The sequence below is a fragment of the Gorilla gorilla genome, chromosome 20 (assembly GCF_029281585.2).
Source record: "Gorilla gorilla gorilla isolate KB3781 chromosome 20, NHGRI_mGorGor1-v2.1_pri, whole genome shotgun sequence".
Taxonomy (NCBI): Eukaryota; Metazoa; Chordata; class Mammalia; order Primates; family Hominidae; genus Gorilla; species Gorilla gorilla.
Window position 1 is genome coordinate 50764845 of NC_073244.2, and position 7424 is coordinate 50772268.

Sequence of the window (7424 nt, forward strand, 5' to 3'; positions counted from 1 at the left end):
TTCTGAGGTGGAGATTTGCAGGCAGATGGTTTTGGAGGAGTGCTCTGTGGGGGGAAACTTCTAAGGGAGAGAGGAGTGCAAGGTGGGCAGAGGGAGACGTGGAAGTGTGATGTGCTTGCCACCAGAGCCTCAGCCAGGATGGCAGAGAATGCGGAGCTGGGGTGGCCTGTCCGAGGGATCCCCGGCTGAGGCATGGGGCCAGGCCTTTGTACTTCCTTATGAACCAGATATAGAACGTGGGCTGCCCCTGGGGATTGGGGAAAACCTTGGGCCAGATGGCTTTCTTCAGCTGAAGTCCCAGAGAGAGGTGCAGCTGTAAGCCATCAGCTACCAACACCCCAGGCTGCTGGCAGAAAGAATGCCTCAGTCCTAAAGAGGGGGTGTGGGTGGCATATTACAGCATCCAGCACGCCTTTGTACCTACGATGTATTTGACAACAAAAATTTAGAAAGAGGCCGGGTGCAGTGGCTCACGTCTGTAATCCCAGCACTTTGGGAAGCTGAGGCAGGTGGATCACTTCAGGTCAGGAGTTCAAAACCAGCCTGGCCAACATGGTGAAACCCCGTCTCTACTAAAATACAAAAATTAGCCGGGTGTGGTGGTGGGCGCCTGTAGTCCCAGCTACTTGGGAGGCTGATACAGGAGTACCACTTGAACCCAGGAGGCGGAGGTTGCAGTGAGCCAAGATCTTGCCCCTGGACTCCAGCCTGGGTGACAGAGAGAGACTCCATTTCAAAAAAGAAAAAAAAAATTTAGAAAGAAAATATATTCATGTAATACATCATATTAACAGATGAAAAGATACAAATCATTTGATAGAATTTGACACTCTAGGCTATGCACAGTGGCTTACACCTGTAATCCCAGCCCTTTTCGAGGCCGAGGTGGGAGGATCGCTTGAAGCCAGGAGTTTGAGACCAGGCTGGGAAGCAAAGAAAGACCTTGTTTCTACAAAAATTAAAAAATTAGCCACCCACTCCTGTAGTCCCAGTTAATCAGGAGGCTGAGGCAGGAGGATTGCTTGAGTCCAGGAGTTTGCGGCTACAGTGAGCCATGATAATAGTCTTCAATCTGATAAAAGGAACCTACCAAAATCCTATAACAGGTATCCAACTTAATTAGAAAAATTACCTTTAAAGAACTGTCTTCGTCCATTTTATGTTGCTGTGACTGAATACCTGAGACGGGGTAATTTATAAAGAAAAGGGGTTTATTTCTTACAGTTCTGGAGGCTGGGGAGTCCAAGGTTGAGGGTTTTCTTCTGGTCAGCCTCTGGTGAGGGTCTTGTACTGCGTCATAATATGGCAAAAGGCATCATGGCCAAGAGGGGTGCACTGAAGTCCAAACTGGCTTTTTATACCAAACCCACTGTGGTGATAACTCACCCATTCCCATGATAACTCATTCAACCATTAATTTTTTTTTTTTGAGAAGGAATCTTGCTCTGTCACCCAGGCAGGAGTGCAGTGGTGCGATCTCAGCTCACTACAACATCCGCCTCCCGGGTTCAAGTGATTCTTTTGTATCAGCCTCCTGAGTAGCTGAGATTACAGGTGCGTGCCACCACACCCGGCTAATTTTTGTATATTTAGTAGAGACAGGGTTTCTCCATGTTGGCCAGGCTGGATTCGAACTCCTGACCTCAGGTGATTCCCCTGCCTCAGGCTCCCAAAGTGCTGGGATTACAGGTGTGAGCCACTGTGCCTGGCCAATTTTTGTATTTTTAGTAGAGATGGGGTTTAACCACGTTGGCCAGACTGGTCTCGAACCCCTGACCTCAAATGATCCACCCGCCTCAGCCTCCCAAAGTGTTAGGATTACAGGCGTAAGCTACCGTGCCCAGCCTCACCCCCGGTCTTTCATTTGATGCCTGACGATGTCCAGGCAACGCGGTAATAATCATCCAGTTCCATTTTCCTTGTATTTAGTTTTCCTGCCGTACATCTCAAAAGGCTGAATCAACTCATTTTCCTGTGCATCTCCTCCACCAGCACATTCTCCCAAGCCTCCATGGGTGACAGTTTCAACAACTGGACTGTCACTTGTGCCAGGGACTGTGCTTCCCCTACCCCCTGGGATGGTGTCCTCATTGTCAGCCAGGCACCGAGAGATTTGGTTCCCAAGCCTCATGTTACCATCTGCTTTCTCAGACCACTCCTGGTAGAAGCTATGCAGTTCTGCTTCACTAGGAAGCAATCCCGAGATGCATTTTGAAGTACAGGCCAGAGACGCTGCCTCACACTTATAAACCCAGCACTTTGGGAGGATCACTTGAGGCTAGGAGTTTGAGACCAGCCTGGGCAACACAGTGAGACCCTGTCTCTACAAAAAATAAAAAATTACCTGGGCATAGTGGTGCACATGTAGTCCTACTTACTCAGGAGGCTGAGGCAGGAGGATCACTTGAGCCCGGGGGGTTGAGGCTGCAGCAAGCTATGATTGTACCACTGCACTCCTGGGCCTGGGCAACAGAGCAAGACCTTGCTTCCGAAAAAAAAAAAGTGCAAAAGCATTTTCAAGGAGTAACACTTGTGAAATGAAAAGTATTGACCGGGTGCTGTGGCTCAAGCCTTTAATCCCAGCACTTTGGGAGACCGAGGTGGGCGGATCACCTGAGGTCAGGAGTTCGAGACCAGCCTGACACGTTGAAATCCCATCTCTACTAAAAATACAAAAAATTAGCCGGGCCTGGTGGCGCATGTCTGTAATATATATATATGTAAAGAGTTAGATAAATAAATATCTTCTGCAGTAGGACTGTTGAAAGAAAAATTAAAAAGAAAAAATAAAAATAAATATAGATAGAATGTGTGTTTATCTCCATCTATCCATGTATTCATCTATCAACATTATACACACACACACTCCCTAGTTCTGTCCACTGAGAGGTCCTGGTAGTGGTGACACCCCAGTAGTAATGAATACACCAAGCACCCAGATATGGCGTGCTTGGTGTATTCTACATCCCTCCACTATGGAAGTATGACAGGAACCTGGCACATATCGTTGTGCCAGAAAAGTAAGGAAGTGCTTGAGGAATGATGAAGACATATTAAAATGACATAGGAATCAGCCTGAAGGATCTCTCAATGGCCAAATCTGGGGCAATTTTATTTATTTATTTGTTTTTTTGAGATGGAGTCTCCCTCTGTCACCCAGGCTGGAGCACCATAGCACGATCTTGGCTCACTGCAACCTCCGCCTCCTGGGTTCAAGCAATTCTCCCACCTCAGCCTCCCAAGTAGCTGGGATTACAGGCATCCGCCATCATGCCCAGCTAACTTTTGTATTTTTGTAGAGACAGGGTTTCACCATCTTTGCCAGGCTGGTCTAGAACTCCTGACCTCAGGTGATCTGCCCTCCTCGGCCTCCCAAACTGCTGGGATTAGACGCATGAGCCACCACTCCCGGCTAATTTTAGAACCAAAATAAATAAGAAGAGTGTGATGAACGGAATTGTGTCTCTGTCCCCAGATTCATATGTTGAATCCTAATCTCTAGAGTGACTGTATTTAGAGACAGCGTCTTTAGAGAGGTAATTAAGATCACATGAGGTCATGAGGGTGGAGCCCTACCCCATTATGCTTTGGGTTTTTTTCTTTTTCTTTTTCTTTTTTTTTTCTGTGATGGAATCTCGCTCCATCACCCAGGCTGGAGTGCAGTGGTTTGATCTTGGCTCACCGCAACCTCTGCCTCTTGGGCTCAAACGATCCTCCCACCTCACTCCCTGAGTAGCTGGGGCTACCGGCATGCGCCACCATGCCTGGATAATTTTTGTTTTTTTAAGTACAGACAGGGTTTTGCCACGTTGGCCAGGATGGTCTTGAACTCCTGACCTCAGGTGATCTGCCCACCCTGGCCTCCCAAAATGCTGGGATTACAGGCGTGAGCCACAGCACCCAGCCAATTATGCTATGTCTTTATAAGAAGAAGGAGAGAACAAGGATGTGTGCCCACAAAGGAAAGGCCATGAGAGAGAGGACACAGTCAGAAGGTGGCCATCTGCAAGCCAAGGAGAGGCATTAAGAGAAACCAAGCCTGCCAGGCTGGGCACCGTGGCTCATGGCTGAGGTAGCAGGATCACTTGAACCCAGGAATTCTAGACCAGCCCGGGCAACAAAGAGAGATCCCATCTCTACAAAAAATTTTAAAAATTAGCCGGGCGTGGTGGTGCATGCCTTGTAGTCCCAGCTACTCTGGGAGGCTGAGGCAGGAGGATGGCTTGAGCCCAGGGAGCCCGGGAGGTTGAGGCTGCAGTGAGCTATTGTCGCACCAGTGCACTCCAGCGTGGGTGATAGAGCATGACACTCAAAAGAAACAAAAACCAAAAAAGACATCAACCTGCCAACACCTTTTTTTTTTTTTTGACAGAGTCTCGTGTTCTCCAGGCTGAGGCTGGAATACAGTGGCGTGATCTTGGCTCACTGCAACTTCTGCCTTCCAGGTTCAAGTGATTGTCATGCCTCAGCCTCCCAAGTAGCTGGGATTACAGCATGAGCCACCATGCCCATCTCATTTTTTTGTATTTTTAGTAGAGTCGGGGTTTCACCATGTTGGCCAGGCTAGTCTCAAACTCCTGACCTCAAGTGATCGCCTACCTCGGCCTCTCAAAGTGTTGGGATTACAGGCATGAGCCACCGCGCCCGGCCATGCCAACACCTTGATCTTGGACTTCCAGCTTCTAGAACTGTGAGAAGTAAATTTCTGTTGTTGAAGTCCCCAAGTCTGTGAATTTTGTTACGGGAGCCCAAGCCAATGGATACAGAGAGTAACATTGTAGCCCACTGAATAAAATAGGAAACCACAAGTCAATACTGATATATGTAGATAAATGAATGAATCCAAAGGTTGATGAAGAATGGGATATTTACAGTGTTTTAAAGAACTTATGAAACACTAAGTACAAAGAGGAAAGTAACTTGACAGTGAAGGTTGGCTGACACCACTTTAAATCAAGTGATCAAGGTGAAATGTCATCAATACTGGGACAAATTGAAATTGTGCAGCACATGAAAAATGCAGTGGGGACACACAGAAAAGTCTCTTCTGTGATATTCTTGCCAAAGATGTATAATCTGAATCTAATTATAAAGAAACATCAGACAAAAGCAAATGGAGAGACACTGTACAAAGTAAAACTGGCCTGGCCAGGAGTGGTGGTTCATGCCTGTAATCTTAGCACTTGAGGCTGCTGAGGTGGGCGGATCACTTGAGGTCAGGAGTTCGAGACCAGCCTGGCAAACATGGTGAAAAACCCGTCTCTACTGAAAATACAAAAATTGGCCAGGCACGGTGGCTTACTCCTGTAATCCCAGCACTTTGGGAGGCCAAGGTGGGTGGATCACTTGAGGTTCGGAGTTCGAGACCAGCCCGACCAACATGGAGAAACCCCGTCTCTACTAAAAATACAAAAAATTAGCCTGGCGTCGTGGTGCATGCCTGTAATCCCAGCTATTTGGGAGGCTGAGGTAGGAGAGTCGCTTGAACCTGGGAAGCAGAGGTTGCGGTGAGCCTAGATCACGCCACTGAACACCAGCCTGGGCAACAAGAGCGAAACTCCTTCTCAAAAAAAGAAAAAGAAAAAGTAAAAAGAAAAAAAGCACATTCCGCTAACCACAGAGATCTATCTTCGAAAGCCAAGTGGCTTCCTCCTTGTTTCTGTATGAATTGTTTTATGTGGTTCAAGACATTGACTCAGGCACAGCAAGTACAGCTGACCAGTAAGTTGAAGCTGATCTGAACAGTGTTCAGGGCTGAGACAGTGTCCTAATAATCAGGGGACAACACACACACGAAATATAATCCCAGGCCAGGTGCTGTGGCTCATGCCTATAATCCCAGTACTTTGGGAGGGTAAGGCGGGAAGATCACTTGAGCCCACGAGTTCAAGACCAGCCTGGGCAACATAGAGAAACCCCATCTCTACAAAAAATGCAAAAAAGCCATGGTGGTGTGCGCCTATAGTCACAGCTCCTTGGGAGGCTGAGGTGGGAGGATCACTTGAGGCCAGGAATTCGAAGCTGCAGTGAGCTGAGATCACACCACTGGACTCTAGCCTGGGTGTCTCAAAAAAAAAAAAAAAAACAACAACAGAAAAGTACAATCCCAGTGGGCACACGTGGTGCCCCCTGGAGATGGACAGTTTACAGTTTTTAGGGAACCCCAGGCACGAGGTGCATTCATAAGAGCTTCAGGGACCCCAGTGTGGTGTTCCAGCCTGGGCCCTCAAGCCCTAAAGTTGCCAGACCAGTCCAAACAGATCTGCTCAGTCCTTGCTGTCAGAGGGAATGCCCAAGGCAGTCAATTCCAGATGGGTTTTGCATGTCCATGACAACAGTGTCTCTGCCTGAGGAGTGTGGACAGCAACCCCAGCTGGGCGTTCTGGTGGAATATCCAGGAGCTGGGCCACCCCAGGTGGCAGGTGAGCAGGTGGAAGTATAGGGATCAAATGGAGGGTCACAGTCAATTTGAATTCAAATCAGTCCAGCAGCTTGGAAAGGCAAGACCGGATGTTTCTTCTTATTTTTCTTTGGGAGGAGGGGAAAGTTCCCGGGAGTAGTTCTGAAAGACAGAGGTCATTACTGCCCACCCCCAACTCTGCACCTCCCCAGATGCCAAGTTTGTGTTTGGGCTATTTTTCAAACATTAATTAATTAACTAGTTAATTTTTAGAGACAAGGTCTCTCTCTGTCACCCAGGCTGGAGTGCAATGGCGCGATCTCAGCTCACTGCAACCTCCGCCTCCCAGGCTCAAGCGATCCTTCCACCTCAGCCTCCCAAGTAGCTGGGACTACGGGCGCATGCCACCACGCCTGGCTAATTTTTGCATTTTTTGTAGAGATGGGGTTTCCCTATGTTGCCCAGGTTGCCCAGGCTGGGCTCGAACTCCTGGGCTCAAGAAATCTGCCTGCCTCGGCCTCCCAAAGTGCTGGGATTATAGGTGTGAGCCACCGCACTCTGCCTGTGTTTTGGCTATTTAAAAATGTTTTATTGGCTAGGCACGGTGGCTCACATCTGTGATCCTAGCAATTTGGGAGGCTTAGGTGAGCGGTTGCCTGAGCTTAGGAGCTCGAGACCAGCCTGGCCAACATGGTAAAACCCCCATCTCTACTAAAAATATGAAAAATTAGCCAGGCATGGTGGTGCACGCCTATAGTCCCACTTACTTGGGAGGCTGAGGCACAATACTCACTTGAACCTGGGAACCAGAGGTTGCAGTGAGTGGAGAGGGTGCCACTGCACTCCAGCCTGGGCAACAGATTGAGACTCTGTCTCAAAAAAAAAGAAGGTTTTATTTATTTAAATATAAATGGGGTCTCACTATGTTGCCCAGGCTGGACTTGAACTCCTGGGCTCAAGCGATCCTTCTGCCTCAGCCTTTTGAGTAGCTGGGATTACAAGCATGTGCTAATGTAACCGGCTC